The 25,425-nt window shown below is 51.1% G+C and overlaps 2 non-coding genes and 81 pseudogenes across 2 annotated transcripts; all 83 read left to right on the top strand.

Moving 5' to 3' along the window:
• The first annotated feature begins 61 nt into the window (after positions 1-61).
• On the top strand, positions 62-180 carry LOC144188302 (5S ribosomal RNA; annotated as a pseudogene).
• Positions 181-236: 56 nt separating this feature from the next.
• Positions 237-355, top strand: LOC144190617 (5S ribosomal RNA). Its single transcript, XR_013324983.1, has one exon. It is a non-coding gene; the product is annotated as a 5S ribosomal RNA (ribosomal RNA).
• Positions 356-411: 56 nt separating this feature from the next.
• LOC144185541 (5S ribosomal RNA) lies at positions 412-530 on the top strand (annotated as a pseudogene).
• Positions 531-720: 190 nt separating this feature from the next.
• On the top strand, positions 721-839 carry LOC144184900 (5S ribosomal RNA; annotated as a pseudogene).
• Positions 840-895: 56 nt separating this feature from the next.
• LOC144189504 (5S ribosomal RNA) lies at positions 896-1,014 on the top strand (annotated as a pseudogene).
• Positions 1,015-1,070: 56 nt separating this feature from the next.
• Positions 1,071-1,189, top strand: LOC144189875 (5S ribosomal RNA; annotated as a pseudogene).
• A 5,775-nt stretch (positions 1,190-6,964) lies between these two features.
• Positions 6,965-7,083, top strand: LOC144191107 (5S ribosomal RNA; annotated as a pseudogene).
• Positions 7,084-7,139: 56 nt separating this feature from the next.
• LOC144190500 (5S ribosomal RNA) lies at positions 7,140-7,258 on the top strand. Its single transcript, XR_013324981.1, has one exon. It is a non-coding gene; the product is annotated as a 5S ribosomal RNA (ribosomal RNA).
• Positions 7,259-7,314: 56 nt separating this feature from the next.
• Positions 7,315-7,433, top strand: LOC144183462 (5S ribosomal RNA; annotated as a pseudogene).
• Positions 7,434-7,489: 56 nt separating this feature from the next.
• LOC144184824 (5S ribosomal RNA) lies at positions 7,490-7,608 on the top strand (annotated as a pseudogene).
• Positions 7,609-7,664: 56 nt separating this feature from the next.
• On the top strand, positions 7,665-7,783 carry LOC144189265 (5S ribosomal RNA; annotated as a pseudogene).
• A 56-nt stretch (positions 7,784-7,839) lies between these two features.
• Positions 7,840-7,958, top strand: LOC144183401 (5S ribosomal RNA; annotated as a pseudogene).
• A 56-nt stretch (positions 7,959-8,014) lies between these two features.
• On the top strand, positions 8,015-8,133 carry LOC144187947 (5S ribosomal RNA; annotated as a pseudogene).
• A 3,430-nt stretch (positions 8,134-11,563) lies between these two features.
• On the top strand, positions 11,564-11,682 carry LOC144187781 (5S ribosomal RNA; annotated as a pseudogene).
• Positions 11,683-11,738: 56 nt separating this feature from the next.
• Positions 11,739-11,857, top strand: LOC144190764 (5S ribosomal RNA; annotated as a pseudogene).
• A 56-nt stretch (positions 11,858-11,913) lies between these two features.
• On the top strand, positions 11,914-12,032 carry LOC144186493 (5S ribosomal RNA; annotated as a pseudogene).
• A 56-nt stretch (positions 12,033-12,088) lies between these two features.
• On the top strand, positions 12,089-12,207 carry LOC144182388 (5S ribosomal RNA; annotated as a pseudogene).
• Positions 12,208-12,263: 56 nt separating this feature from the next.
• On the top strand, positions 12,264-12,392 carry LOC144186847 (5S ribosomal RNA; annotated as a pseudogene).
• Positions 12,393-12,448: 56 nt separating this feature from the next.
• Positions 12,449-12,567, top strand: LOC144187550 (5S ribosomal RNA; annotated as a pseudogene).
• A 241-nt stretch (positions 12,568-12,808) lies between these two features.
• LOC144183546 (5S ribosomal RNA) lies at positions 12,809-12,927 on the top strand (annotated as a pseudogene).
• A 56-nt stretch (positions 12,928-12,983) lies between these two features.
• LOC144185335 (5S ribosomal RNA) lies at positions 12,984-13,112 on the top strand (annotated as a pseudogene).
• Positions 13,113-13,168: 56 nt separating this feature from the next.
• On the top strand, positions 13,169-13,297 carry LOC144185922 (5S ribosomal RNA; annotated as a pseudogene).
• Positions 13,298-13,353: 56 nt separating this feature from the next.
• LOC144188175 (5S ribosomal RNA) lies at positions 13,354-13,472 on the top strand (annotated as a pseudogene).
• A 56-nt stretch (positions 13,473-13,528) lies between these two features.
• LOC144191701 (5S ribosomal RNA) lies at positions 13,529-13,647 on the top strand (annotated as a pseudogene).
• A 56-nt stretch (positions 13,648-13,703) lies between these two features.
• Positions 13,704-13,822, top strand: LOC144185614 (5S ribosomal RNA; annotated as a pseudogene).
• Positions 13,823-13,878: 56 nt separating this feature from the next.
• LOC144186914 (5S ribosomal RNA) lies at positions 13,879-14,007 on the top strand (annotated as a pseudogene).
• A 56-nt stretch (positions 14,008-14,063) lies between these two features.
• On the top strand, positions 14,064-14,182 carry LOC144184426 (5S ribosomal RNA; annotated as a pseudogene).
• Positions 14,183-14,238: 56 nt separating this feature from the next.
• LOC144187066 (5S ribosomal RNA) lies at positions 14,239-14,367 on the top strand (annotated as a pseudogene).
• Positions 14,368-14,423: 56 nt separating this feature from the next.
• On the top strand, positions 14,424-14,542 carry LOC144188572 (5S ribosomal RNA; annotated as a pseudogene).
• Positions 14,543-14,598: 56 nt separating this feature from the next.
• LOC144186636 (5S ribosomal RNA) lies at positions 14,599-14,707 on the top strand (annotated as a pseudogene).
• Positions 14,708-14,763: 56 nt separating this feature from the next.
• Positions 14,764-14,882, top strand: LOC144190308 (5S ribosomal RNA; annotated as a pseudogene).
• A 56-nt stretch (positions 14,883-14,938) lies between these two features.
• Positions 14,939-15,057, top strand: LOC144184734 (5S ribosomal RNA; annotated as a pseudogene).
• Positions 15,058-15,113: 56 nt separating this feature from the next.
• Positions 15,114-15,232, top strand: LOC144182387 (5S ribosomal RNA; annotated as a pseudogene).
• A 56-nt stretch (positions 15,233-15,288) lies between these two features.
• On the top strand, positions 15,289-15,417 carry LOC144186846 (5S ribosomal RNA; annotated as a pseudogene).
• A 56-nt stretch (positions 15,418-15,473) lies between these two features.
• LOC144187547 (5S ribosomal RNA) lies at positions 15,474-15,592 on the top strand (annotated as a pseudogene).
• A 241-nt stretch (positions 15,593-15,833) lies between these two features.
• On the top strand, positions 15,834-15,952 carry LOC144186058 (5S ribosomal RNA; annotated as a pseudogene).
• Positions 15,953-16,193: 241 nt separating this feature from the next.
• LOC144190779 (5S ribosomal RNA) lies at positions 16,194-16,312 on the top strand (annotated as a pseudogene).
• A 56-nt stretch (positions 16,313-16,368) lies between these two features.
• Positions 16,369-16,487, top strand: LOC144188746 (5S ribosomal RNA; annotated as a pseudogene).
• Positions 16,488-16,543: 56 nt separating this feature from the next.
• Positions 16,544-16,662, top strand: LOC144182144 (5S ribosomal RNA; annotated as a pseudogene).
• Positions 16,663-16,718: 56 nt separating this feature from the next.
• On the top strand, positions 16,719-16,837 carry LOC144191345 (5S ribosomal RNA; annotated as a pseudogene).
• A 56-nt stretch (positions 16,838-16,893) lies between these two features.
• LOC144189952 (5S ribosomal RNA) lies at positions 16,894-17,012 on the top strand (annotated as a pseudogene).
• Positions 17,013-17,068: 56 nt separating this feature from the next.
• LOC144189698 (5S ribosomal RNA) lies at positions 17,069-17,187 on the top strand (annotated as a pseudogene).
• A 58-nt stretch (positions 17,188-17,245) lies between these two features.
• LOC144190341 (5S ribosomal RNA) lies at positions 17,246-17,364 on the top strand (annotated as a pseudogene).
• Positions 17,365-17,420: 56 nt separating this feature from the next.
• Positions 17,421-17,539, top strand: LOC144188654 (5S ribosomal RNA; annotated as a pseudogene).
• Positions 17,540-17,595: 56 nt separating this feature from the next.
• Positions 17,596-17,714, top strand: LOC144191775 (5S ribosomal RNA; annotated as a pseudogene).
• Positions 17,715-17,955: 241 nt separating this feature from the next.
• Positions 17,956-18,084, top strand: LOC144183365 (5S ribosomal RNA; annotated as a pseudogene).
• A 56-nt stretch (positions 18,085-18,140) lies between these two features.
• LOC144183576 (5S ribosomal RNA) lies at positions 18,141-18,269 on the top strand (annotated as a pseudogene).
• Positions 18,270-18,325: 56 nt separating this feature from the next.
• Positions 18,326-18,474, top strand: LOC144186367 (5S ribosomal RNA; annotated as a pseudogene).
• Positions 18,475-18,530: 56 nt separating this feature from the next.
• LOC144184733 (5S ribosomal RNA) lies at positions 18,531-18,649 on the top strand (annotated as a pseudogene).
• Positions 18,650-18,705: 56 nt separating this feature from the next.
• On the top strand, positions 18,706-18,824 carry LOC144182386 (5S ribosomal RNA; annotated as a pseudogene).
• Positions 18,825-18,880: 56 nt separating this feature from the next.
• Positions 18,881-19,009, top strand: LOC144186845 (5S ribosomal RNA; annotated as a pseudogene).
• A 56-nt stretch (positions 19,010-19,065) lies between these two features.
• Positions 19,066-19,184, top strand: LOC144187546 (5S ribosomal RNA; annotated as a pseudogene).
• A 241-nt stretch (positions 19,185-19,425) lies between these two features.
• On the top strand, positions 19,426-19,544 carry LOC144186046 (5S ribosomal RNA; annotated as a pseudogene).
• Positions 19,545-19,785: 241 nt separating this feature from the next.
• On the top strand, positions 19,786-19,904 carry LOC144190778 (5S ribosomal RNA; annotated as a pseudogene).
• Positions 19,905-19,960: 56 nt separating this feature from the next.
• On the top strand, positions 19,961-20,079 carry LOC144188745 (5S ribosomal RNA; annotated as a pseudogene).
• Positions 20,080-20,135: 56 nt separating this feature from the next.
• LOC144182143 (5S ribosomal RNA) lies at positions 20,136-20,254 on the top strand (annotated as a pseudogene).
• Positions 20,255-20,310: 56 nt separating this feature from the next.
• LOC144183637 (5S ribosomal RNA) lies at positions 20,311-20,429 on the top strand (annotated as a pseudogene).
• A 56-nt stretch (positions 20,430-20,485) lies between these two features.
• LOC144189951 (5S ribosomal RNA) lies at positions 20,486-20,604 on the top strand (annotated as a pseudogene).
• Positions 20,605-20,660: 56 nt separating this feature from the next.
• On the top strand, positions 20,661-20,779 carry LOC144189697 (5S ribosomal RNA; annotated as a pseudogene).
• A 56-nt stretch (positions 20,780-20,835) lies between these two features.
• Positions 20,836-20,954, top strand: LOC144188316 (5S ribosomal RNA; annotated as a pseudogene).
• A 58-nt stretch (positions 20,955-21,012) lies between these two features.
• LOC144183304 (5S ribosomal RNA) lies at positions 21,013-21,131 on the top strand (annotated as a pseudogene).
• Positions 21,132-21,187: 56 nt separating this feature from the next.
• On the top strand, positions 21,188-21,306 carry LOC144181807 (5S ribosomal RNA; annotated as a pseudogene).
• A 56-nt stretch (positions 21,307-21,362) lies between these two features.
• Positions 21,363-21,481, top strand: LOC144191774 (5S ribosomal RNA; annotated as a pseudogene).
• Positions 21,482-21,722: 241 nt separating this feature from the next.
• LOC144183363 (5S ribosomal RNA) lies at positions 21,723-21,851 on the top strand (annotated as a pseudogene).
• A 56-nt stretch (positions 21,852-21,907) lies between these two features.
• Positions 21,908-22,036, top strand: LOC144183575 (5S ribosomal RNA; annotated as a pseudogene).
• Positions 22,037-22,092: 56 nt separating this feature from the next.
• On the top strand, positions 22,093-22,241 carry LOC144183692 (5S ribosomal RNA; annotated as a pseudogene).
• A 56-nt stretch (positions 22,242-22,297) lies between these two features.
• Positions 22,298-22,426, top strand: LOC144184571 (5S ribosomal RNA; annotated as a pseudogene).
• Positions 22,427-22,482: 56 nt separating this feature from the next.
• LOC144186607 (5S ribosomal RNA) lies at positions 22,483-22,601 on the top strand (annotated as a pseudogene).
• Positions 22,602-22,657: 56 nt separating this feature from the next.
• On the top strand, positions 22,658-22,776 carry LOC144182172 (5S ribosomal RNA; annotated as a pseudogene).
• Positions 22,777-22,832: 56 nt separating this feature from the next.
• Positions 22,833-22,951, top strand: LOC144182137 (5S ribosomal RNA; annotated as a pseudogene).
• Positions 22,952-23,007: 56 nt separating this feature from the next.
• LOC144185100 (5S ribosomal RNA) lies at positions 23,008-23,126 on the top strand (annotated as a pseudogene).
• A 56-nt stretch (positions 23,127-23,182) lies between these two features.
• On the top strand, positions 23,183-23,301 carry LOC144190088 (5S ribosomal RNA; annotated as a pseudogene).
• A 56-nt stretch (positions 23,302-23,357) lies between these two features.
• On the top strand, positions 23,358-23,476 carry LOC144183513 (5S ribosomal RNA; annotated as a pseudogene).
• Positions 23,477-23,532: 56 nt separating this feature from the next.
• On the top strand, positions 23,533-23,651 carry LOC144182136 (5S ribosomal RNA; annotated as a pseudogene).
• A 56-nt stretch (positions 23,652-23,707) lies between these two features.
• On the top strand, positions 23,708-23,826 carry LOC144185099 (5S ribosomal RNA; annotated as a pseudogene).
• A 56-nt stretch (positions 23,827-23,882) lies between these two features.
• LOC144187545 (5S ribosomal RNA) lies at positions 23,883-24,001 on the top strand (annotated as a pseudogene).
• A 56-nt stretch (positions 24,002-24,057) lies between these two features.
• On the top strand, positions 24,058-24,176 carry LOC144190594 (5S ribosomal RNA; annotated as a pseudogene).
• A 56-nt stretch (positions 24,177-24,232) lies between these two features.
• LOC144189864 (5S ribosomal RNA) lies at positions 24,233-24,351 on the top strand (annotated as a pseudogene).
• Positions 24,352-24,407: 56 nt separating this feature from the next.
• Positions 24,408-24,526, top strand: LOC144191511 (5S ribosomal RNA; annotated as a pseudogene).
• Positions 24,527-24,582: 56 nt separating this feature from the next.
• On the top strand, positions 24,583-24,701 carry LOC144189852 (5S ribosomal RNA; annotated as a pseudogene).
• Positions 24,702-24,757: 56 nt separating this feature from the next.
• Positions 24,758-24,876, top strand: LOC144188743 (5S ribosomal RNA; annotated as a pseudogene).
• Positions 24,877-24,932: 56 nt separating this feature from the next.
• LOC144191812 (5S ribosomal RNA) lies at positions 24,933-25,051 on the top strand (annotated as a pseudogene).
• A 241-nt stretch (positions 25,052-25,292) lies between these two features.
• Positions 25,293-25,411, top strand: LOC144184373 (5S ribosomal RNA; annotated as a pseudogene).
• The last annotated feature ends 14 nt before the right edge of the window (positions 25,412-25,425 follow it).

The raw sequence follows: 25,425 nt of genomic DNA, 5'->3' as shown, positions 1-25,425 counted from the left end.
CAGGTGTAGAAGGTCGAAATAATACTTTAGCTCATGGGTGTCCATCTGCAAGAGCAGTACCGCTCACGGCCATACCACCCTGAAAAGGCCTGATCTCGTCCGATCTCGGAAGCCAAGCATGGTTCGGCCTGGTTAGTACCTCATTGGGAGACCGCTTGGGAATACCAGGTGCTGTGAGCATCATACCCCGCATCTTTTTCGACATTTCATGGGTGTCCATCTGCTAGTGCAGTACCGCTCACGGCCATACCACCCTGAAAAGGCCCGATCTCGTCCGATCTTGGAAGCCAAGCATGGTTGGGCCTGGTTAGTACCTGGTTGGGAGACCGCTTGGGAATACCAGGTGCTGTGAGCATCATACCCCGCATCTTTTTCGACATTTCATGGGTGTCCATCTGCAAAAGCAGTACCGCGCACGGCCATACCACCCTGAAAAGGCCCGATCTCGCCCGATCTCGGAAGCCAAGCATGGTTAGACTTGTTTAGTACCAGATTGGGAGACCGCTTGGGAATACCAGGTGCTGTGAGAACCATGCCCCGCATCTTTTTCGACATTTCATGGGTGTCCATCTGCAAGAGCAGTACCGCTCACGGCCATACCACCCTGAAAAGGCCCGATCTCGTCCGATCTCGTCCGATCTTGGGATTCCAGGTGCTGTGAGCATCATACCCCGCATCTTTTTCGACATTTCATGGGTGTCCATCTGCAAGAACAGTACCGCTCACGGCCATACCACCCTGAAAAGGCCCGATCTCGTCCGATCTTGGAAGCCAAGCATAGTTCGGCCTGTTTAGTACCTGATTGGGAGACCTCTATGGAATACCAGGTGCTGTGAGCATCATACCCCGCATCTTTTTCGACATTTCATGGGTGTCCATCTGCTAGTGCAGTACCGCTCACGGCCATACCACCCTGAAAAGGCCCGATCTCGTCCGATCCCGGAAGCCAAGCATGGTTCGGCCTGGTTAGTACCTGATTGGGAGACCGCTTGGGAATACCAGGTGCTGTGAGCATCATACCCCGCATCTTTTTCGACATTTCATGGGTGTCCATCTGCTAATGCAGTACCGCTCACGGCCATACCACCCTGAAAAGGCCCGATCTCGTCCGATCTCGGAAGCCAAGCATGGTTCGGCCTGGTTAGTACCTGATTGGGAGACCGCTTGGGAATACCAGGTGCTGTGAGCATCATACCCCGCATCTTTTTCGACATTTCATGGGTGATCTATCTGAAATCCAGATCAAATTCTGGATTTCAGATAGATTGGATTGGATTGGATTGGATAACTTTATTCATCCCGTAATCGGGAAATTTCTTTGTTGCAATAGGAAGAGGGTGAGGATGCAGGAATAGAAAAGGCATTATACACAAATGGGTACTTAATAGTAAGTTAATAAATAAATACATGAATAAATATATAAATAGGTAACTGTGTTGGTGAGATATATATATACATACACATACATATATATACAAGCACATCTACACTGTATCCGAAATTCGGGAGGTCCTAACCCACAGCCTTTTTTGAGTTAAAGAGCCTGACGGCTGATGGGAGGAAGGATCTGCGGAAGCGCTCCTTCCTGCAATGAGGGTGTAGCAGTCTATTGCTGAAAGAGCTTTGGAGGGACTCCACAGACTCATGCAGGGGGTGGGAGGTGCTGTCCATGATGGACCTCATCCTGGTCAGCATCCTCCGCTCTCCCACTTCCTCCACAGAGTCCAAAGGACAGCCCAGAACAGAGCTGGCCCTCCTGATCAGCTTGTTCAGCCTGTTCCTGTCCCTCTCCGTGCTCCCACTTCCCCAACAGACCACTGCATAAAACACAGTAGATGCCACCACAGTGTCATAGAAGGTCCTCAACAGTGACCTGCACACACCAAAGGACCGTAGGCTCCTCAACAGGTAGAGGCGGCTCTGGCCCCTTCTGTACAGGGCATCTATGTTTGTGGACCAGTCTAGTCTACTGTTGAGGTGAACACCCAGATACTTCAAGTCCTCCACGATTTCAATGTCTTTACCCTGGATGTTCACCTGAGTGGTCTGTTGAGGTGTCCTCCGAAAGTCAACGACCATTTCCTTTGTCTTACTGGTGTTGATGTGCAGGTGGTTTTGCCTACACCAGTCGACAAAGGCTGTGATGACTCCCCTGTACTCCAGGTCGTTCCCGTCAGTCACTCGTCCAACAATGGCGGTGTCATCGGAGAATTTCTGGAGGTGGCAGGTGTCTGTATTATGTTTAAAGTCTGACGTGTAGAGGGAGAAGAGGAGTGGGGAAAGCACTGTGCCTTGTGGGGCCCCCGTGCTGCAAGTTACCACATCAGACGTACAGTCCTGGAGTCTCACATATTGTGGTCTGTTGGTGAGGAAGTCGATGATCCATGCAGCTAGGTGGTTCCTTACTCCAGCCACCTCCAGTTTCCCTCTCAGAAGGACCGGCTGAATGGTGTTGAATGCGCTGGAGAGGTCAAAAAACATCATTCTCACCGTGCTTCCCGAGTTCTCCAGGTGTGAAAGAGACCTGTGCATCAGGTAGGTGGTAGCATCTTCCACACCAATGCCTGGACGATAGGCGAACTGCAGAGGGTCCAGCTCTGCATTCATCAGGGGGCTCAGGTGGTTGAGGATGATCCTCTCCAGTGTCTTGATCAGGTGAGAGGTTAGTGCTACCGGCCTGAAGTGGTTTGGCTCCCTGGGGTTCGCAGTCTTTGGGACTGGGACCACGCAGGAAGTTTTCCACAAGGTGGGGACCTTCTGCAGACTGAGGCTGAGGTTGAAAATATGCAGAATCACTGTGCCAAGCTGATCCGCACACTCTCTCAGTAGTCTGGAGCTGAGGCCGTCCGGACCGGTAGCCTTCCTTGCCTCGATCTTCTTTAGTTGTTTTGTCACCTGATCGACAGTGATGCAGAGACCGGTGGAAGAGGGGGAGGAAGAGGGGGAGGAAGAGGAGAACGAGGGGGTAGAGTTGCTTCTGGTCTGGGGGGTCAGGGGAGCAGGGGCAGGGCTGAATCTGTTAAAGAACTGATTCAGTTCGTTGGCCCACTCCCCGTCTCCGGACTCCGGGCCTCTCCCACTGTTGCCTCCATGGCCCGAGATGGTCCTCAAGCTCCTCCAGACCTCTTTGGTGTTGCCTCTTTGGAGTTGCTTCTCTAGCCTCCTCCTGTAGCTGGTCTTTCCCCTCCTTATCTCTCTCTTCAGCTCCTTCTGGACCGTTTTGAGACTCTCCTTCTCCCCAGACCTAAAAGCCCTCTTCTTCTTGTTCAGGAGGGCCCTTAGATCCCTGGTGACCCACGGCTTATTGTTGGAGTAACAACGGACCTTCTTGGAGGGTACGATGTTCTCCACACAGAAGTTGATGTAATCTGTGATGCAGTGGGTCAAGCTGTCGATGTCTTCCCCATGTGGTTTGCACAGCACCTCCCAGTCGGTTGTCTCAAAACAGTCCCTCAGTACCATGCTGGTCTCCTCGGTCCATCTTTGTATGATCCTCGTGGTAGGTTTTATTTTCCTCACCATAGGGATGTAGGTGGGGATCAGATGGACCAGGTTGTGGTCTGAGCGGCCCAGTGGGGGAAGGGGGGCTGAGCTGTATGCCTCCTTTGTGTTGGCAGTTGTCATCATGCACCTTTTACCAAGACTGGACCTATAGTAGGACTTAGATGGAGAGCTATCTTAAAAAGAACATGTCCTCATTACTTGGGGGAGAAACAAAGGATCCAAAATCACTCAGAGCTGTCAGGAGTGGTTGGATTGCCTTTCCTGGCATGACGTCACGATAACTATCAGCTGTCACTAATTACGTGATTAGATTATTTTTGGTATTTAAGCATTATGATTTTCTGTGACCGCGGTTGGATCGACTGGTTAAGTTCTGGTTTCGTTTCCTGTTAATCCTCGTAGTAATTGCTGTTTCCATTGACGCCACGCCGCATGTTCAGTTCGTTTGTAATGAGTGGTCAAGCCAAGTTGTTTAAGTTATGTTACCCCGTTTATTAAATCAACCAACAAGAGCTACAGATCTGCCTCACCTTTCCAATTACTTCGGCGACTCTGCATCTGGGTTCAACTTACCCTACGATCGCGTCGCACTACGCGGCGAAATCGTAACAGCACGATCCAACCATTATGGACCCAGCGGAGCGCCACCCACGCTCGCGCCGACGCACTCGGCGACGCAAACCATCCACCTCGAAGACACCGGACTGCTTGGAATGTATAAGAAACCCCTCAGAATCGTTTAGGAATTTTGTAATGGACACACCGTGGTGCGGGGCTCTCAGGCACATCATTTCTAGAGATGAGCCACAGCTGGTAGAAGAGTTAGAGCCGCAGCGTACTCATACGCCCCACCACTGCTATGCACGTCGCCCTGGGAAGCCTTTACCGTTTCATCATGATGCCCAGGTGCGTACAACCACCAGAGAGCGCCCAAGTTATCTTATGCCTATGCCCAGAGGAATTGATTCACCATGGAGGGAGCCTGAAGATTCTGGTGAGGAGGACACCCGTTGAGGAAGTTCCCCACGGCCAGCAGCGTGGCCAGGATCTTCTTGAAGGTCCGGTTGCCGGCCAGCTGCTCCATGCCCAACTTCAGGTCAAACAGGGGCTCGGCGATCTCCTGCTCGAGTGCCTCATAGTTGAGTTTGAAAGACCACAGCTGCAGGCGGGGGGTCAAGGCGCTGACGGAAGCCAGGCCCGAGAGGAATTCCTCGGCCGTCCCCAGGGGAACGTCGGGATTGGCCGAGCGAGCCTCGCGGATCTTCTGCTTCTCCTCCTCTGTGGGCGTCATGCTCAGGATCTTCTCCACACCCTCCTTGTTGATGGCAAAGTCGTCAAAGTTGAGGATGGCGCTCTTGATGACGTGAACGGCGGGCAGGACCGTCATCCCGATGTTGATGGCGGTGCTCCGCTTGGAGTCCAGAACCAGGATCTCGGACTTTTTGCTCTCTGGCGCTTTCTTGGCCCATGGCGTCTCTTTGGCCCTGGACTCAAAGAGGTGCTCCAGCTTCCCCATGTCCACTTGGACCTTGTCCAGTGACGCCAAAAATAATCTAATCACGTAATTAGTGACAGCTGATAGTTATCGTGACGTCATGCCAGGAAAGGCAATCCAACCTCTCCTGACAAGAGCATCAAATAAAGACAATTTGTCGGTCTTTCGGGAACTGATTTTCTTGAAAAATAACCCTTTCGCTATGATTTCTAGAATTTTACTGACATAATGCAAGTGCATTCGCAGCTAGCCCTCAGAGATAAAATGAGTTGGATTTCCATCTCCAACAATACCAGCCGATATGTTATTTGAGGTTCTTGATCTGAATGAATTAAATGACCTCCGGTATGCAGTACAACTGTAGAGCAATTACTTTAAATTATGTTCATTCTTTTGTCCCCCGCCTGGTGCCCGTAGATAGCTGGGATAGGCTTTAGCACCCCCCGTGACCCTTGTGAGGATAAGCGGTTGAGAGAATGAATGAATGAAAGAATACTAAACAATGTCTTTCACATGACGATCATTTATACTAAACAATTACTATTAGTTTAAGCATGTGAAACTATGATAAAATATGATTTGGATTTTACAGCATGTTTTCGTAACCTGTTTTATGTTTATTTATATAAACAATAGACACCTTGTAAAGCATTGCTGTTGCTTCACATGTATTTCTTAGGGGCCTAACATTCAACCACATCTAAGCAGCAGTACTTGTAGACTTGCATTCTGTGAAGCGCAAAGTGTCCTTCTGTTCTAAAGAGACAGAACAGCAAGAAAAGGACTCTGTGCAACCTTCTTTACTCTGTAACAGCGGGATGATGCTTTTTGTGTAGAAAGGATGGAGTACAAAGTGTAAGCGAATGAGTGGAAAGTACTGCAGACAATGTATGACTGTTTTTTTCTATTTTTTTTCCGTGCAGTTGAGAAGTGTAGTTTGCAAGATCCAGCATGCCAGTACTATTGAATGCTGGGTATTTTGCTGAGCCTTCTTTAAAAATTACTTCTCTTATCATGTAAAAGTAGTGATATCTGAACAGACAGAAGAATAGTCAGTCATTTTCTTCTTAAAAAAATAAAAATAAAATACTTGTGGTTGCTAGAGTTATACAGTAAAAAAGGGGTGTGTGCATGTGGTGGTGGAGCAATATAATTTTAGTTTCAGTGAAATGAAAAATCTACAATAGTGTTCCAATAAATTGGTGGTTATTGAAGTGCTATACCAATTGAATGTAATTTCTGGTAAAATTCTGTAGCTCCAGTGTTTAACCATAAATCCTATGTGATTTTTTGTTTTACAGTATAAAATGTGAAAACACTTATAAATCCCATTTAAATTCAGTGAATTCATTTAGTTGTGCTGCCACTACAACATTGCACCCAATCGGTTAGTCTTTAATTGAATCTGATTACCAGTCGATTTGAATTGAATGACTTGACCCCGCTGAGATATTTTCTCTAAAAGAATAATGGAGTTGCTTATTTGACTATTTAGTATTGTTATTTTGTTATCTTTTTGCATTTGGTGCTTTTTTTAAACATCTACTACTTTACATTATAATTGCTTGATCTGAGGTAGTTGGGTTGTAAAGGTTTAAATCAAAATTCAAAGTACGGTAATACACATATATACACACGATGCAACAGATGTGCAGTCCATTTGCAGCGTCCAGAAGTAAAACAACATGTGAAAATTGAGTGTATAGAGTGCAAAAAGTCTTACTGCAATCAAGCTGACTTTACTCCTTTGTTATTATTGCTGACTCAAAGACAAATACCAATTTGGCCTGAAATGCACAAAAGTAAAACATAGCTGTATATATTCCTGCCTTTTCCCCCCTCTTTTATAACCTGAATATTCCAACTGACTTTGAATAATGTCAAATCCCAATTGATTTGGGTAGCAGGTGTAGAAGGTCGAATTAATACTTTAGCTCATGGGTGTCCATCTGCAAGAGCAGTACCGCTCATGGCCATACCACCCTGAAAAGGCCCGATCTCGTCCGATCTCGGAAGCCAAGCATGGTTCGGCCTGGTTAGCACCTGATTGGGAGACCGCTTGGGAATACCAGGTGCTGTGAGCATCATACCCCGCATCTTTTTCGACATTTCATGGGTGTCCATCTGCTAGTGCAGTACCGCTCACGGCCATACCACCCTGAAAAGGCCCGATCTCGTCCGATCTTGGAAGCCAAGCATGGTTGGGCCTGGTTAGTACCTGGTTGGGAGACCGCTTGGGAATACCAGGTGCTGTGAGCATCATACCCCGCATCTTTTTCGACATTTCATGGGTGTCCATCTGCAAAAGCAGTACCGCTCACGGCCATACCACCCTGAAAAGGCCCGATCTCGCCCGATCTCGGAAGCCAAGCATGGTTAGACTTGTTTAGTACCAGATTGGGAGACCGCTTGGGAATACCAGGTGCTGTGAGAACCATGCCCCGCATCTTTTTCGACATTTCATGGGTGTCCATCTGCTAGTGCAGTACCGTTCACGGCCATACCACCCTGAAAAGGCCCGATCTCGTCCGATCTCGGAAGCCAAGCATGGTTCGGCCTGGTTAGTACCTGATTGGGAGACCGCTTGGGAATACCAGGTGCTGTGAGCATCATACCCCGCATCTTTTTCGACATTTCATGGGTGTCCATCTGCAAGAGCAGTACCGCTCACGGCCATACCACCCTGAAAAGGCCCGATCTCCTCCGATCTCGGAAGCCAAGCATGGTTCGGCCTGTTTAGTACCTGATTGGGAGACCGCTTGGGAATACCAGGTGCTGTGAGCAGCATACCCCGCATCTTTTTCGACATTTCATGGGTGTCCATCTGCCAAAGCAGTACCGCACACGTCCATACCACCCTGAAAAGGCCCGATCTCGTCCGATCTCGGAAGCCAAGCATGGTTCGGCCTGGTTAGTACCTGATTGGGAGACCGCTTGGGAATACCAGGTGCAGTGAGCATCATACCCCGCATCTTTTTCGACATTTCATGGGTGTCCATCTGCAGGAGCAGTACCGTTCACGGCCATACCACCCTGAAAAGGCCCGATCTCGTTCGATCTCGGAAGCCAAGCATGGTACGGCCTGGTTAGTACCTGATTGGGAGACCGCTTGGGAATACCAGGTGCTGTGAGCATCATACCCCGCATCTTTTTCGACATTTCATGGGTGATCTATCTGAAATCCAGATCAAATTCTGGATTTCAGATAGATCAGTTGTCATCATGCACCTTTTACCAAGACTGGACCTATAGTAGGACTTAGATGGAGAGCTATCTTAAAAAGAACATGTCCTCATTACTTGGGGGAGAAACAAAGGATCCAAAATCACTCAGAGCTGTCAGGAGTGGTTGGATTGCCTTTCCTGGCATGACGTCACGATAACTATCAGCTGTCACTAATTACGTGATTAGATTATTTTTGGTATTTAAGCATTATGATTTTCTGTGGACGCGGTTGGATCGACTGGTTAAGTTCTGGTTTCGTTTCCTGTTAATCCTCGTAGTAATTGCTGTTTCCATTGACGCCACGCCGCATGTTCAGTTCGTTTGTAATGAGTGGTCAAGCCAAGTTGTTTAAGTTATGTTACCCCGTTTATTAAATCAACCAACAAGAGCTACAGATCTGCCTCACCTTTCCAATTACTTCGGCGACTCTGCATCTGGGTTCAACTTACCCTACGATCGCGTCGCACTACGCGGCGAAATCGTAACAGCACGATCCAACCATTATGGACCCAGCGGAGCGCCACCCACGCTCGCGCCGACGCACTCGGCGACGCAAACCATCCACCTCGAAGACACCGGACTGCTTGGAATGTATAAGAAACCCCTCAGAATCGTTTAGGAATTTTGTAATGGACACACCGTGGTGCGGGGCTCTCAGGCACATCATTTCTAGAGATGAGCCACAGCTGGTAGAAGAGTTAGAGCCGCAGCGTACTCATACGCCCCACCACTGCTATGCACGTCGCCCTGGGAAGCCTTTACCGTTTCATCATGATGCCCAGGTGCGTACAACCACCAGAGAGCGCCCAAGTTATCTTATGCCTATGCCCAGAGGAATTGATTCACCATGGAGGGAGCCTGAAGATTCTGGTGAGGAGGACACCCGTTGAGGAAGTTCCCCACGGCCAGCAGCGTGGCCAGGATCTTCTTGAAGGTCCGGTTGCCGGCCAGCTGCTCCATGCCCAACTTCAGGTCAAACAGGGGCTCGGCGATCTCCTGCTCGAGTGCCTCATAGTTGAGTTTGAAAGACCACAGCTGCAGGCGGGGGGTCAAGGCGCTGACGGAAGCCAGGCCCGAGAGGAATTCCTCGGCCGTCCCCAGGGGAACGTCGGGATTGGCCGAGCGAGCCTCGCGGATCTTCTGCTTCTCCTCCTCTGTGGGCGTCATGCTCAGGATCTTCTCCACACCCTCCTTGTTGATGGCAAAGTCGTCAAAGTTGAGGATGGCGCTCTTGATGACGTGAACGGCGGGCAGGACCGTCATCCCGATGTTGATGGCGGTGCTCCGCTTGGAGTCCAGAACCAGGATCTCGGACTTTTTGCTCTCTGGCGCTTTCTCGGCCCATGGCGTCTCTTTGGCCCTGGACTCAAAGAGGTGCTCCAGCTTCCCCATGTCCACTTGGACCTTGTCCAGTGACGCCAAAAATAATCTAATCACGTAATTAGTGACAGCTGATAGTTATCGTGACGTCATGCCAGGAAAGGCAATCCAACCTCTCCTGACAAGAGCATCAAATAAAGACAATTTGTCGGTCTTTCGGGAACAGATTTTCTTGAAAAATAACCCTTTCGCTATGATTTCTAGAATTTTACTGACATAATGCAAGTGCATTCGCAGCTAGCCCTCAGAGATAAAATGAGTTGGATTTCCATCTCCAACAATACCAGCCGATATGTTATTTGAGGTTCTTGATCTGAATGAATTAAATGACCTCCGGTATGCAGTACAACTGTAGAGCAATTACTTTAAATTATGTTCATTCTTTTGTCCCCCGCCTGGTGCCCGTAGATAGCTGGGATAGGCCTTAGCACCCCCCGTGACCCTTGTGAGGATAAGCGGTTGAGAGAATGAATGAATGAAAGAATACTAAACAATGTCTTTCACATGACGATCATTTATACTAAACAATTACTATTAGTTTAAGCATGTGAAACTATGATAAAATATGATTTGGATTTTACAGCATGTTTTCGTAACCTGTTTTATGTTTATTTATATAAACAATAGACACCTTGTAAAGCATTGCTGTTGCTTCACATGTATTTCTTAGGGGCCTAACATTCAACCACATCTAAGCAGCAGTACTTGTAGACTTGCATTCTGTGAAGCGCAAAGTGTCCTTCTGTTCTAAAGAGACAGAACAGCAAGAAAAGGACTCTGTGCAACCTTCTTTACTCTGTAACAGCGGGATGATGCTTTTTGTGTAGAAAGGATGGAGTACAAAGTGTAAGCGAATGAGTGGAAAGTACTGCAGACAATGTATGACTGTTTTTTTCTATTTTTTTTCCGTGCAGTTGAGGAGTGTAGTTTGCAAGATCCAGCATGCCAGTACTATTGAATGCTGGGTATTTTGCTGAGCCTTCTTTAAAAATTACTTCTCTTATCATGTAAAAGTAGTGATATCTGAACAGACAGAAGAATAGTCAGTCATTTTCTTCTTAAAAAAATAAAAATAAAATACTTGTGGTTGCTAGAGTTATACAGTAAAAAAGGGGTGTGTGCATGTGGTGGTGGAGCAATATAATTTTAGTTTCAGTGAAATGAAAAATCTACAATAGTGTTCCAATAAATTGGTGGTTATTGAAGTGCTATACCAATTGAATGTAATTTCTGGTAAAATTCTGTAGCTCCAGTGTTTAACCATAAATCCTATGTGATTTTTTGTTTTACAGTATAAAATGTGAAAACACTTATAAATCCCATTTAAATTCAGTGAATTCATTTAGTTGTGCTGCCACTACAACATTGCACCCAATCAGTTAGTCTTTAATTGAATCTGATTACCAGTCGATTTGAATTGAATGACTTGACCCCGCTGAGATATTTTCTCTAAAAGAATAATGGAGTTGCTTATTTGACTATTTAGTATTGTTATTTTGTTATCTTTTTGCATTTGGTGCTTTTTTTTAAACATCTACTACTTTACATTATAATTGCTTGATCTGAGGTAGTTGGGTTGTAAAGGTTTAAATCATAATTCAAAGTACGGTTATACACATATATACACACACGATGCAACAGATGTGCAGTCCATTTGCAGCGTCCAGAAGTAAAACAACATGTGAAAATTGAGTGTATAGAGTGCAAAAAGTCTTACTGCAATCAAGCTGACTTTACTCCTTTGTTATTATTGCTGACTCAAAGACAAATACCAATTTGGCCTGAAATGCACAAAAGTAAAACATAGCTGTATATATTCCTGCCTTTTCCCCCCTCTTTTATAACCTGAATATTCCAACTGACTTTGAATAATGTCAAATCCTAATTGATTTGGGTAGCAGGTGTAGAAGGTCGAATTAATACTTTAGCTCATGGGTGTCCATCTGCAAGAGCAGTACCGCTCACGGCCATACCACCCTGAAAAGGCCTGATCTCGTCCGATCTCGGAAGCCAAGCATGGTTCGGCCTGGTTAGTACCTGATTGGGAGACCGCTTGGGAATACCAGGTGCTGTGAGCATTATACCCCGCATCTTTTTCGCCATTTCATGGGTGTCCATCTGCTACTGCAGTACCGCTCACGGCCATACCACCCTGAAAAGGCCCGATCTCGTCCGATCTCGGAAGCCAAGCATTGTTCGGCCTGTATAGTACCTGATTGGGAGACCGCTTGGGAATACCAGGTGCTGTGAGCATCATACCCCGCATCTTTTTCGACATTTCATGGGTGTCCATCTGCAAGAGCAGTACCGCCCAAGGCCATACCACCCTGAAAAGGCCCGATCTCGTCCGAACTCGGTAGCCAAGCATAGTTCGGCCTGGTTAGTATCTGTTTGGGAGACCGCTTGGGAATACCAGGTGCTGTGAGCATCATACCCCGCATCTTTTTCGACATTTCATGGGTGTCCATCTGCAGGAGCAGTACCGCTCACGGCCATACCACCCTGAAAAGGCCCGATCTTGTCCGATCTCGGCAGCCAAGCATGGTTCGGCCTGGTTAGTACCTGATTGGGAGACCGCTTGGGGATACCAGGTGCTGTGAGCATCTTGCCCCGCATTTTTTTCGACATTTCATGTGTGTCCATCTGCAAGAGCAGTACCGCTCACGTCCATACCACCCTGAAAAGGCCCGATCTCGCCCGATCTCGTCCAATCTCGGCAGCCAAGCATGGTACGGCCTGGTTAGTACCTGATTGGGAGACCGCTTGGGAATACCAGGTGCTGTGAGCATCATACCCCGCATCTTTTTCGACATTTCATGGGTGTCCATCTGCAAGAGCAGTACCGCTCACGGCCATACCACCCTGAAAAGGCCCGATCTCGTCCGATCTCGGAAGCCAAGCATGGTTCGGCCTGTTTAGTACCTGATTGGGAGACCGCTTGGGAATACCAGGTGCTGTGAGCATCATACCCCGCATCTTTTTCGACATTTCATGGGTGTCCATCTGCAAGAGCAGTACCACTCACGGCCATACCACCCTGAAAAGGCCCGATCTCGTCCGGTCTCGTCCGATCTCGGAAGCCAAGCATGGTTCGGCCTCGTTAGTATCTGATTGGGAGACCGCTTGGGAGTACCAGGTGCTGTGAGAACCATGCCCCGCATCTTTTTCGACATTTCATGGGTGTCCATCTGCAAGAGCAGTACCGCTCAAGGCCATACCACACTGAAAAGGCCCGATCTCGTCCGATCTCGGAAGCCAAGCATGGTTCGGCCTGTTTAGTACCTGATTGGGAGACCGCTTGGGAATACCAGGTGCTGTGAGCATCATACCCTGCATCTTTTTCGACATTTCATGGGTGTCCATCTGCAAGAGCAGTAACACTCACAGCCATACCACCCTGAAAAGGCCCGATCTCGTCCGATCTCGTCCGATCTCGGAAGCCAAGCATGGTTCGGCCTGTTTAGTACCTGATTGGGAGACCGCTTGGGAATACCAGGTGCTGTGAGCATCTTGCCCCGCATCTTTTTCGACATTTCATGGGTGTCCATCTGCAAGAGCAGTACCGCTCACGGCCATACCACCCTGAAAAGGCCTGATCTCGTCCGATCTCGTCCGATCTCGGAAGCCAAGCATGGTTCGGCCTGTTTAGTACCTGATTGGGAGACCGCTTGGGAATACCAGGTGCTGTGAGAACCATGCCCCGCATCTTTTTCGACATTTCATGGGTGTCCATCTGCGAGAGCAGTACCGTTCACGGCCATACCACCCTGAAAAGGCCCGATCTCGTCCGATCTCGGCAGCCAAGCATGGTTCGGCCTGGTTAGTACCTGATTGGGAGACCGCTTGGGAATACCAGGTGCTGTGAGCATCATACCCCGCATCTTTTTCGACATTTCATGGGTGTCCATCTGCAAGAGCAGTACCGCTCACGGCCATACCACCCTGAAAAGGCCCGATCTCGTCCGATCTCGGAAGCCAAGCATCGTTCGGCCTGATTAGTACCTGATTGGGAGACCGCTTGGGAATACCAGGTGCTGTAAGCATCATACCCCGCATCTTTTTCGACATTTCATGGGTGTTCATCTGCAAGAGCAGTACCGCTCACGGCCATACCACCCTGAAAAGGCCCGATCTTGTCCGATCTCGGCAGCCAAGCATTGTTCGGCCTGTTTAGTACCTGATTGGGAGACCGCTTCGGAATACCAGGTGCTGTGAGCATCATACCCCGCATCTTTTTCGACATTTCATGGGTGTCCATCTGCAAGAGCAGTACCGCTCACGGTCATACCACCCTGAAAAGGCCCGATCTCGTCCGATCTCGTCCGATCTCGGAAGCCAAGCATGGTTCGGCCTGTTTAGTATCTGATTGGGAGACCGCTTGGGAATACCAGGTGCTGTGAGAACCATGCCCCGCATCTTTTTCGACATTTCATGGGTGTCCATCTGCAAGAGCAGTACCGTTCAAGGCCATATCACCCTGAAAAGGCCCGATCTCGTCCGATCTCGGAAGCCAAGCATGGTTCGGCCTGTTTAGTACCTGATTGGGAGACCGCTTGGGAATACCGGGTGCTGTGAGCATCACACCCCGCATCTTTTTCGACATTTCATGGGTGTCCATCTGCAAGAGCAGTACCGCTCACGGCCATATCACCCTGAAAAGGCCCGATCTCGTCCGATCTCGTCCGATCTCGGAAGCCAAGCATGGTTCGGCCTGTTTAGTACCTGATTGGGAGACGGCTTGGGAATACCAGGTGCTGTGAGCATCATACCCCGCATCTTTTTCGACATTTCATGGGTGTCCATCTGCAGGAGCAGTACCGCTCACGGCCATACCACACTGAAAAGGCCCGATCTCGTCCGATCTCGGAAGCCAAGCATGGTTCGGCCTGGTTAGTACCTGATTGGGAGACCGCTTGGGAATACCAGGTGCTGTGAGCATCATACCCCGCATCTTTTTCGACATTTCATGGGTGTCCATCTGCAAGAGCAGTACCGCTCACGGCCATACCACCCTGAAAAGGCCCGATCTCGGCAGCCAAGCATGGTTCGGCCTGGTTAGTACCTGATTGGGAGACCGCTTGGGAATACCAGGTGCTGTGAGCATCAAACCCCGCATCTTTTTCGACATTTCATGGGTGTCCATCTGCAAGAGCAGTACCGCTTACGGCCATACCACCCTGAAAAGGCCCGATCTCGTCCGATCTCGGCAGCCAAGCATGGTTCGGCCTGTTTAGTACCTGTTTGGGAGACCGCTTGGGAATACCAGGTGCTGTGAGCATCATACCCCGCATCTTTTTCGACATTTCATGGGTGTCCATCTGCAAAAGCAGTACCGCCCAAGGCCATACCACCCTGAAAAGGCCCGATCTCGTCCGAACTCGGTAGCCAAGCATGGTTCGGCCTGGTTAGTATCTGTTTGGGAGACCGCTTGGGAATACCAGGTGCTGTGAGCATCATACCCCGCATCTTTTTCGACATTTCATGGGTGTCCATCTGCAGGAGCAGTACCGCTCACGGCCATACCACCCTGAAAAGGCCCGATCTTGTCCGATCTCGGCAGCCAAGCATGGTTCGGCCTGGTTAGTACCTGATTGGGAGACCGCTTGGGGATACCAGGTGCTGTGAGCATCTTGCCCCGCATTTTTTTCGACATTTCATGTGTGTCCATCTGCAAGAGCATTACCGCTCACGTCCATACCACCCTGAAAAGGCCCGATCTCGCCCGATCTCGTCCAATCTCGGCAGCCAAGCATGGTACGGCCTGGTTAGTACCTGATTGGGAGACCGCTTGGGAATACCAGGTGCTGTGAGCATCATACCCCGCATCTTTTTCGACATTTCATGGGTGTCCATCTGCAAGAGCAGTACCGCTCACGGCCATACCACCCTGAAAAGGCCCGATCTCGTCCGATCTCGGAAGCCAAGCATGGTTCGGCCTGTTTAGTACCTGATTGGGAGACCGCTTGGGAATACCAGGTGCTGTGAGCATCATACCCCGCATCTTTTTCGACATTTCATGGGTGTCCATCTGCAAGAGCAGTACCACTCACGGCCATACCACCCTGAAAAGGCCCGATCTCGTCCGGTCTCGTCCGATCTCGGAAGCCAAGCATGGTTCGGCCTCGTTAGTATCTGATTGGGAGACCGCTTGGGAGTACCAGGTGCTGTGAGCATCATACCCCGCATCTTTTTCGACATTTCATGGGTGTCCATCTGCAAGAGCAGTACCGCTCACGGCCATACCACCCTGAAAAGGCCCGATCTCGTCCGATCTCGGCAGCCAAGCATGGTTCGGCCTGGTTAGTACCTGATTGGGAGACCGCTTGGGAATACCAGGTGCTGTGAGCATCATACCCCTCATCTTTTTCGACATTTCATGGGTGTCCATCTGCAAGAGCAGTACCACTCACGGCCATACCACCCTGATAAGGCCCGATCTCGTCCGGTCTCGTCCGATCTCGGCAGCCAAGCATTGTTCGGCCTGTTTAGTACCTGATTGGGAGACCGCTTCGGAATACCAGGTGCTGTGAGTATCATACCCCGCATCTTTTTCGACATTTCATGGGTGTCCATCTGCTAGTGCAGTACCGCTCACGGCCATACCACCCTGAAAAGGCCCGATCTCGTCCGATCTCGGAAGCCAAGCATGGTTCAGCCTGTTTAGTACCTGATTGGGAGACCGCTTGGGAATACCAGGTGCTGTGAGCATCATACCCCGCATCTTTTTCGACATTTCATGGTTGTCCATCTGCTAGTGCAGTACTGCTCACGGCCATACCACCCTGAAAAGGCCCGATCTCGTCCGATCTCGGCAGCCAAGCATGGTTCGGCCTGTTTAGTACCTGATTGGGAGACCGCTTGGGAATACCAGGTGCTGTGAGCATCATACCCCGCATCTTTTTCGACATTTCATGGGTGTCCATCTGCAAGTGCAGTACCGCTCACGGCCATACCACCCTGAAAAGGCCCGATCTCGTCCGATCTCGGAAGCCAAGCATAGTTCGGCCTGGTTAGTACCTGATTGTGAGACCGCTTGGGAATACCAGGTGCTGTGAGCATCATACCCCGCATCTTTTTCGACATTTCATGGGTGTCCATCTGCTAGTGCAGTACTGCTCACGGCCATACCACCCTGAAAAGGCCTGATCTCGCCCGATCTCGGCAGCCAAGCATGGTTCGGCCTGGTTAGTACCTGATTGGGAGACCGCTTGGGAATACCAGGTGCTGTGAGCATCAGACGTCGCATCTTTTTCGACATTTCATGGGTGTCCATCTGCTAGTGCAGTACCGCTCACGGCCATACCACCCTGAAAAGGCCCGATCTCGTCCGATCTTGGAAGCCAAGCATGGTTCGGCCTGTTTAGTACCTGATTGGGAGACCGCTTGGGAATACCAGGTGCTGTGAGCATCATACCCTGCATCTTTTTCGACATTTCATGGGTGTCCATCTGCTAGTGCAGTACCGCTCACGGCCATACCACCCTGAAAAGGCCCGATCTCGCCCGATCTCGGCAGCCAAGCATGGTTCGGCCTGGTTAGTACCTGATTGGGAGACCGCTTGGGAATACCAGGTGCTGTGAGCATCATACCCCGCATCTTTTTCGACATTTCATGGGTGTCCATCTGCAAGAGCAGTACCGCTCACATGGCCATACCACCCTGAAAAGGCCCGATCTCGTCCGATCTCGGAAGCCAAGCATGGTTCGGCCTGGTTAGTACCTGATTGGGAGACCGCTTGGGAATACCAGGTGCTGTGAGCTTCATACCCCGCATCTTTTTTGACATTTCATGGGTGTCCATCTGCAAAAGCAGTACCGCTCACGGCCATACCACCCTGAAAAGGCCCGATCTCGTCCGATCTCGGAAGCAAAGCATGGTTCGGCCTGGTTAGTACCTGATTGGGAGACCGCTTGGGAATACCAGGTGCTGTGAGGATCATACCCCGCATCTTTTTCGACATTTCATGGGTGTCCATCTGCAAGAGTAGTACCGCTCACGGCCATACCACCCTGAAAAGGCCCAATCTCCTCCGATCTCGGAAGCCAAGCATGGTTCGGCCTGGTAAGTACCTGATTGGGAGACCGCTTGGGAATACCAGGTGCTGTGAGCATCATACCCCGCATCTTTTTCGACATTTCATGGGTGTCCATCTGCAAAAGCAGTACCGCTCACGGCCATACCACCCTGAAAAGGCCCGATCTCGCCCGATCTCGTCCGATCTCGGCAGCCAAGCATGGTTCAGCCTGGTTAGCACCTGATTGGGAGACCGCTTGGGAATACCAGGTGCTGTGGGCATCATACCCCGTATCTTTTTCGACATTTCATAGGTGTCCATCTGCAAGACCAGTACCGTTCACGGCCATACCACCCTGAAAAGGCCCGATCTCGTCCGATCTCGTCCGATCTCGGCAGCCAAGCATGGTTTGGCCTGGTTAGTACCTGATTGGGAGACCGCTTGGGAATACCAGGTGCTGTGAGCATCATACCCCGCATCATTTTCGACATTTCATGGGTGTCCATCTGCAAGAGCAGTACCGCTCACGGCCATACCACCCTGAAAAGGCCCGATCTCGCCCGATGTCGTCCGAACTCGGCAGCCAAGCATGGTTCGGCCTGGTTAGTACCTGATTGGGAGACCGCTTGGGAATACCAGGTGCTGTGAGCATCATACCCTGCATCTTTTTCGACATTTCATGGGTGTCCATCTGCAAGAGCAGTACCGCTCACGGCCATACCACCCTGAAAAGGCCCGATCTCGCCCGATCTCGCCCGATCTCGCCCGATCTCGTCCGATCTCGGAAGCCAAGCATGGTTCGGCCTGTTTAGTACCTGTTTGGGAGACCGCTTGGGAATACCAGGTGCTGTGAGCATCATACCCCGCATCTTTTTCGACATTTCATGGGTGTCCATCTGCAAAAGCAGTACCGCCCAAGGCCATACCACCCTGAAAAGGCCCGATCTCGTCCGAACTCGGTAGCCAAGCATGGTTCGGCCTGGTTAGTATCTGTTTGGGAGACCGCTTGGGAATACCAGGTGCTGTGAGCATCATACCCCGCATCTTTTTCGACATTTCATGGGTGTCCATCTGCAGGAGCAGTACCGCTCACGGCCATACCACCCTGAAAAGGCCCGATCTTGTCCGATCTCGGCAGCCAAGCATGGTTCGGCCTGGTTAGTACCTGATTGGGAGACCGCTTGGGGATACCAGGTGCTGTGAGCATCTTGCCCCGCATTTTTTTCGACATTTCATGTGTGTCCATCTGCAAGAGCATTACCGCTCACGTCCATACCACCCTGAAAAGGCCCGATCTCGCCCGATCTCGTCCAATCTCGGCAGCCAAGCATGGTACGGCCTGGTTAGTACCTGATTGGGAGACCGCTTGGGAATACCAGGTGCTGTGAGCATCATACCCCGCATCTTTTTCGACATTTCATGGGTGTCCATCTGCAAGAGCAGTACCGCTCACGGCCATACCACCCTGAAAAGGCCCGATCTCGTCCGATCTCGGAAGCCAAGCATGGTTCGGCCTGTTTAGTACCTGATTGGGAGACCGCTTGGGAATACCAGGTGCTGTGAGCATCATACCCCGCATCTTTTTCGACATTTCATGGGTGTCCATCTGCAAGAGCAGTACCACTCACGGCCATACCACCCTGAAAAGGCCCGATCTCGTCCGGTCTCGTCCGATCTCGGAAGCCAAGCATGGTTCGGCCTCGTTAGTATCTGATTGGGAGACCGCTTGGGAGTACCAGGTGCTGTGAGCATCATACCCCGCATCTTTTTCGACATTTCATGGGTGTCCATCTGCAAGAGCAGTACCGCTCACGGCCATACCACCCTGAAAAGGCCCGATCTCGTCCGATCTCGGCAGCCAAGCATGGTTCGGCCTGGTTAGTACCTGATTGGGAGACCGCTTGGGAATACCAGGTGCTGTGAGCATCATACCCCTCATCTTTTTCGACATTTCATGGGTGTCCATCTGCAAGAGCAGTACCACTCACGGCCATACCACCCTGATAAGGCCCGATCTCGTCCGGTCTCGTCCGATCTCGGCAGCCAAGCATTGTTCGGCCTGTTTAGTACCTGATTGGGAGACCGCTTCGGAATACCAGGTGCTGTGAGTATCATACCCCGCATCTTTTTCGACATTTCATGGGTGTCCATCTGCTAGTGCAGTACCGCTCACGGCCATACCACCCTGAAAAGGCCCGATCTCGTCCGATCTCGGAAGCCAAGCATGGTTCAGCCTGTTTAGTACCTGATTGGGAGACCGCTTGGGAATACCAGGTGCTGTGAGCATCATACCCCGCATCTTTTTCGACATTTCATGGTTGTCCATCTGCTAGTGCAGTACTGCTCACGGCCATACCACCCTGAAAAGGCCCGATCTCGTCCGATCTCGGCAGCCAAGCATGGTTCGGCCTGTTTAGTACCTGATTGGGAGACCGCTTGGGAATACCAGGTGCTGTGAGCATCATACCCCGCATCTTTTTCGACATTTCATGGGTGTCCATCTGCAAGTGCAGTACCGCTCACGGCCATACCACCCTGAAAAGGCCCGATCTCGTCCGATCTCGGAAGCCAAGCATAGTTCGGCCTGGTTAGTACCTGATTGTGAGACCGCTTGGGAATACCAGGTGCTGTGAGCATCATACCCCGCATCTTTTTCGACATTTCATGGGTGTCCATCTGCTAGTGCAGTACTGCTCACGGCCATACCACCCTGAAAAGGCCTGATCTTGCCCGATCTCGGCAGCCAAGCATGGTTCGGCCTGGTTAGTACCTGATTGGGAGACCGCTTGGGAATACCAGGTGCTGTGAGCATCAGACGTCGCATCTTTTTCGACATTTCATGGGTGTCCATCTGCTAGTGCAGTACCGCTCACGGCCATACCACCCTGAAAAGGCCCGATCTCGTCCGATCTTGGAAGCCAAGCATGGTTCGGCCTGTTTAGTACCTGATTGGGAGACCGCTTGGGAATACCAGGTGCTGTGAGCATCATACCCTGCATCTTTTTCGACATTTCATGGGTGTCCATCTGCTAGTGCAGTACCGCTCACGGCCATACCACCCTGAAAAGGCCCGATCTCGCCCGATCTCGGCAGCCAAGCATGGTTCGGCCTGGTTAGTACCTGATTGGGAGACCGCTTGGGAATACCAGGTGCTGTGAGCATCATACCCCGCATCTTTTTCGACATTTCATGGGTGTCCATCTGCAGGAGCAGTACTGCTCACGGCCGTACCACCCTGAAAAGGCCCGATCCCGTCCGGTCTCGGAAGCCAAGCATGGTTCGGCCTGGTTAGTACCGGATTGGGAGACCGCTTGGGAATACCAGGTGCTGTGAGCATCATACCCCGCATCTTTTTCGACATTTCATGGGTGTCCATCTGCAAGAGCAGTACCGCTCACATGGCCATACCACCCTGAAAAGGCCCGATCTCGTCCGATCTCGGAAGCCAGGCATGGTTCGGCCTGGTTAGTACCTGATTGGGAGACCGCTTGGGAATACCAGGTGCTGTGAGCTTCATACCCCGCATCTTTTTTGACATTTCATGGGTGTCCATCTGCAAAAGCAGTACCGCTCACGGCCATACCACCCTGAAAAGGCCCGATCTCGTCCGATCTCGGAAGCAAAGCATGGTTCGGCCTGGTTAGTACCTGATTGGGAGACCGCTTGGGAATACCAGGTGCTGTGAGCATCATACCCCGCATCTTTTTCGACATTTCATGGGTGTCCATCTGCAAGAGTAGTACCGCTCACGGCCATACCACCCTGAAAAGGCCCAATCTCCTCCGATCTCGGAAGCCAAGCATGGTTCGGCCTGGTAAGTACCTGATTGGGAGACCGCTTGGGAATACCAGGTGCTGTGAGCATCATACCCCGCATCTTTTTCGACATTTCATGGGTGTCCATCTGCAAAAGCAGTACCGCTCACGGCCATACCACCCTGAAAAGGCCCGATCTCGCCCGATCTCGTCCGATCTCGGCAGCCAAGCGTGGTTCAGCCTGGTTAGCACCTGATTGGGAGACCGCTTGGGAATACCAGGTGCTGTGGGCATCATACCCCGTATCTTTTTCGACATTTCATAGGTGTCCATCTGCAAGACCAGTACCGTTCACGGCCATACCACCCTGAAAAGGCCCGATCTCGTCCGATCTCGTCCGATCTCGGCAGCCAAGCATGGTTTGGCCTGGTTAGTACCTGATTGGGAGACCGCTTGGGAATACCAGGTGCTGTGAGCATCATACCCCGCATCATTTTCGACATTTCATGGGTGTCCATCTGCAAGAGCAGTACCGCTCACGGCCATACCACCCTGAAAAGGCCCGATCTCGCCCGATGTCGTCCGAACTCGGCAGCCAAGCATGGTTCGGCCTGGTTAGTACCTGATTGGGAGACCGCTTGGGAATACCAGGTGCTGTGAGCATCATACCCTGCATCTTTTTCGACATTTCATGGGTGTCCATCTGCAAGAGCAGTACCGCTCACGGCCATACCACCCTGAAAAGGCCCGATCTCGCCCGATCTCGCCCGATCTCGCCCGATCTCGTCCGATCTCGGAAGCCAAGCATGGTTCGGCCTGGTTAGTACCTGGTTGGGAGACCGCTTGGGAATACCAGGTGCTGTGAGCATTATACTCCGCATCTTTTTCGACATTTCATGGGTGTCCATCTGCAAGAGCAGTACCGCTCACAGCCATACCACCCTGATAAGGCCCGATCTCGCCCGATCTCGTCCGATCTCGGCAGCCAAGCATGGTTCGGCTAGGTTAGTACCTGAATGGGAGTCCGCTTGGGAATACCAGGTGCTGTGAGCATCATACCCCGCATCTTTTTCGACATTTCATGGGTGTCCATCTGCAAGAGCAGTACCGCTCTCGGCCATACCACCCTGAAAAGGCCCGATCTCGTCCAATCTCGAAAGCCAAGCATAGTTCGGCCTGGTTAGTACCTGATTGGGAGACTGCTTGGGAATACCAGGTGCTGTGAGCATCATACCCCGCATCTTTTTCGACATTTCATGGGTGTCCATCTGCAAGAGCAGTACCGCTCACGGCCATACCACCCTGAAAAGGCCCGATCTCGTCCGATCTCGGCAGCCAAGCATGGTTCGGCCTGTTTAGTACCTGATTGGGAGACTGCTTGGGAATACTAGGTGCTGTGAGCATCATACCCCGCATCTTTTTCGACATTTCATGGGTGTCCATCTGCAGGAGCAGTACCGCTCATGTCCATACCACCCTGAAAAGGCCCGATCTCGTCTGATCTCGAAAGCCAAGCATGGTTCGGCCTGGTTAGTACCTGATTGGGAGACCGCTTGGGAATACCAGGTGCTGTGAGCATCATGCCCCGCATTTTTTTCGACATTTCATGGGTGTCCATCTGCAAGAGCAGTTCCGCCCATGGCCATACCACCCTGAAAAGGCCCAATCTCGTCCGATCTCGGCAGCCAAGCATGGTTCGGCCTGGTTAGTACCTGATTGGGACACCGCTTGGGAATACCAGGTGCTGTGAGCATCATACCCCGCATCTTTTTCGACATTTCATGGGTGTCCATCTGCAAGAGCAGTACCGCTCACGGCCATACCACCCTGAAAAGGCCCGATCTCGTCCGATCTCGGAAGCCAAGCATGGTTCGGCCTGTTTAGTACCTGATTGGGAGACCGCTTGGGAATACCAGGTGCTGTGTGCGTCATACCCCGCATCTTTTTCGACATTTCATGGGTGTCCATCTGCAAGAGCAGTATCGTTCACGGCCATACCACCCTGAAAAGGCCCGATCTCGTCCGATTTCGGCAGCCAAGCATTGTTCGGCCTGGTTAGTACCTGATTGGGAGACCGCTTGGGAATACCAGGTGCTGTGAGCGTCATACCCCGCATCTTTTTCGACATTTCATGGGTGTCCATCTGCAAGAGCAGTACCGCTCATGTCCATACCACCCTGAAAAGGCCCGATCTCGTCTGATCTCGAAAGCCAAGCATGGTTCGGCCTGGTTAGTACCTGATTGGGAGACCGCTTGGGAATACCAGGTGCTGTGAGCATCATGCCCCGCATCTTTTTCGACATTTCATGGGTGTCCATCTGCAAGAGCAGTTCCGCCCATGGCCATACCACCCTGAAAAGGCCCAATCTCGTCCGATCTCGGCAGCCAAGCATGGTTCGGCCTGGTTAGTACCTGATTGGGACACCGCTTGGGAATACCAGGTGCTGTGAGCATCATACCCCGCATCTTTTTCGACATTTCATGGGTGTCCATCTGCAAGAGCAGTACCGCTCACGGCCATACCACCCTGAAAAGGCCCGATCTCGTCCGATCTCGGAAGCCAAGCATGGTTCGGCCTGTTTAGTACCTGATTGGGAGACCGCTTGGGAATACCAGGTGCTGTGAGCATCATACCCCGCATCTTTTTCGACATTTCATGGGTGTCCATCTGCAAGAGCAGTACCGCTCACGGCCATACCACCCTGAAAAGGCCCGATCTCGTCCGATCTCGGAAGCCAAGCATGGTTCGGCCTGTTTAGTACCTGATTGGGAGACCGCTTGGGAATACCAAGTGCTGTGAGCATCATACCCCGCATCTTTTTCGACATTTCATGGGTGTCCATCTGCAAAAGCAGTACCGCTCACGGCCATACCACCCTGAAAAGGCCCGATCTCGTCCGATCTCGGAAGCCAAGCATGGTTCGGCCTGGTTAGTACCTGATTGGGAGACCGCTTGGGAATACCAGGTGCTGTGAGCATCATACCCCGCATCTTTTTCGACATTTCATGGGTGTCCATCTGCATGAGCAGTACCGCTCACGGCCATACCACCCTGAAAAGGCCCGATCTCGCCCGATCTCGGAAGCCAAGCATGGTTCGGCCTGGTTAGTACCTGATTGGGAGACCGCTTGGGAATACCAAGTGCTGTGAGCATCATACCCCGTATCTTTTTCGACATTTCATGGGTGTCCATCTGCAAAAGCAGTACCGCTCACGGCCATACCACCCTGAAAAGGCCCGATCTCGTCCGATCTCGGAAGCCAAGCATGGTTCGGCCTGGTTAGTACCTGATTGGGAGACCGCTTGGGAATACCAGGTGCTGTGAGCATCATACCCCGCATCTTTTTCGACATTTCATGGGTGTCCATCTGCTAGTGCAGTACCGCTCACGGCCATACCACCCTGAAAAGGCCCGATCTCGTCCGATCTCGGCAGCCAAGCATGGTTCGGCCTGTTTAGTACCTGATTGGGAGACCGCTTGGGAATACCAGGTGCTGTGAGCATCATACCCCGCATCTTTTTCGACATTTCATGGGTGTCCATCTGCCAGTGCAGTACCGCTCACGGCCATACCACCCTGAAAAGGCCCGATCTCGTCCGATCTCGGAAGCCAAGCATGGTTCAGCCTGGTTAGTACCTGATTGGGAGACCGCTTGGAAATACCTGGTGCTGTGAGCATCATACCCCGCATCTTTTTCGACATTTCATGGGTGTCCATCTGCTAGTGCAGTACCGCTCACGGCCATACCACCCTGAAAAGGCCCGATCTCGTCCGGTCTCGTCCGATCTCGGAAGCCAAGCATGGTTCGGCCTCGTTAGTATCTGATTGGGAGACCGCTTGGGAGTACCAGGTGCTGTGAGAACCATGCCCCGCATCTTTTTCGACCTTTCATGGGTGTCCATCTGTAAGAGCAGTACCGCTCAAGGCCATACCACCCTGAAAAGGCCCGATCTCGTCTGATCTCGGAAGCCAAGCATGGTTCGGCCTGTTTAGTACCTGATTGGGAGACCGCTTGGGAATACCAAGTGCTGTGAGCACCAGGTGCTGTGTG

Source organism: Stigmatopora nigra, unplaced genomic scaffold, assembly GCF_051989575.1.
Source record: "Stigmatopora nigra isolate UIUO_SnigA unplaced genomic scaffold, RoL_Snig_1.1 HiC_scaffold_24, whole genome shotgun sequence".
Taxonomy (NCBI): domain Eukaryota; kingdom Metazoa; phylum Chordata; class Actinopteri; order Syngnathiformes; family Syngnathidae; genus Stigmatopora; species Stigmatopora nigra.
Note: the sequence above shows the minus strand (reverse complement) of the source record. Positions and strands in the feature narration are given on the sequence as shown.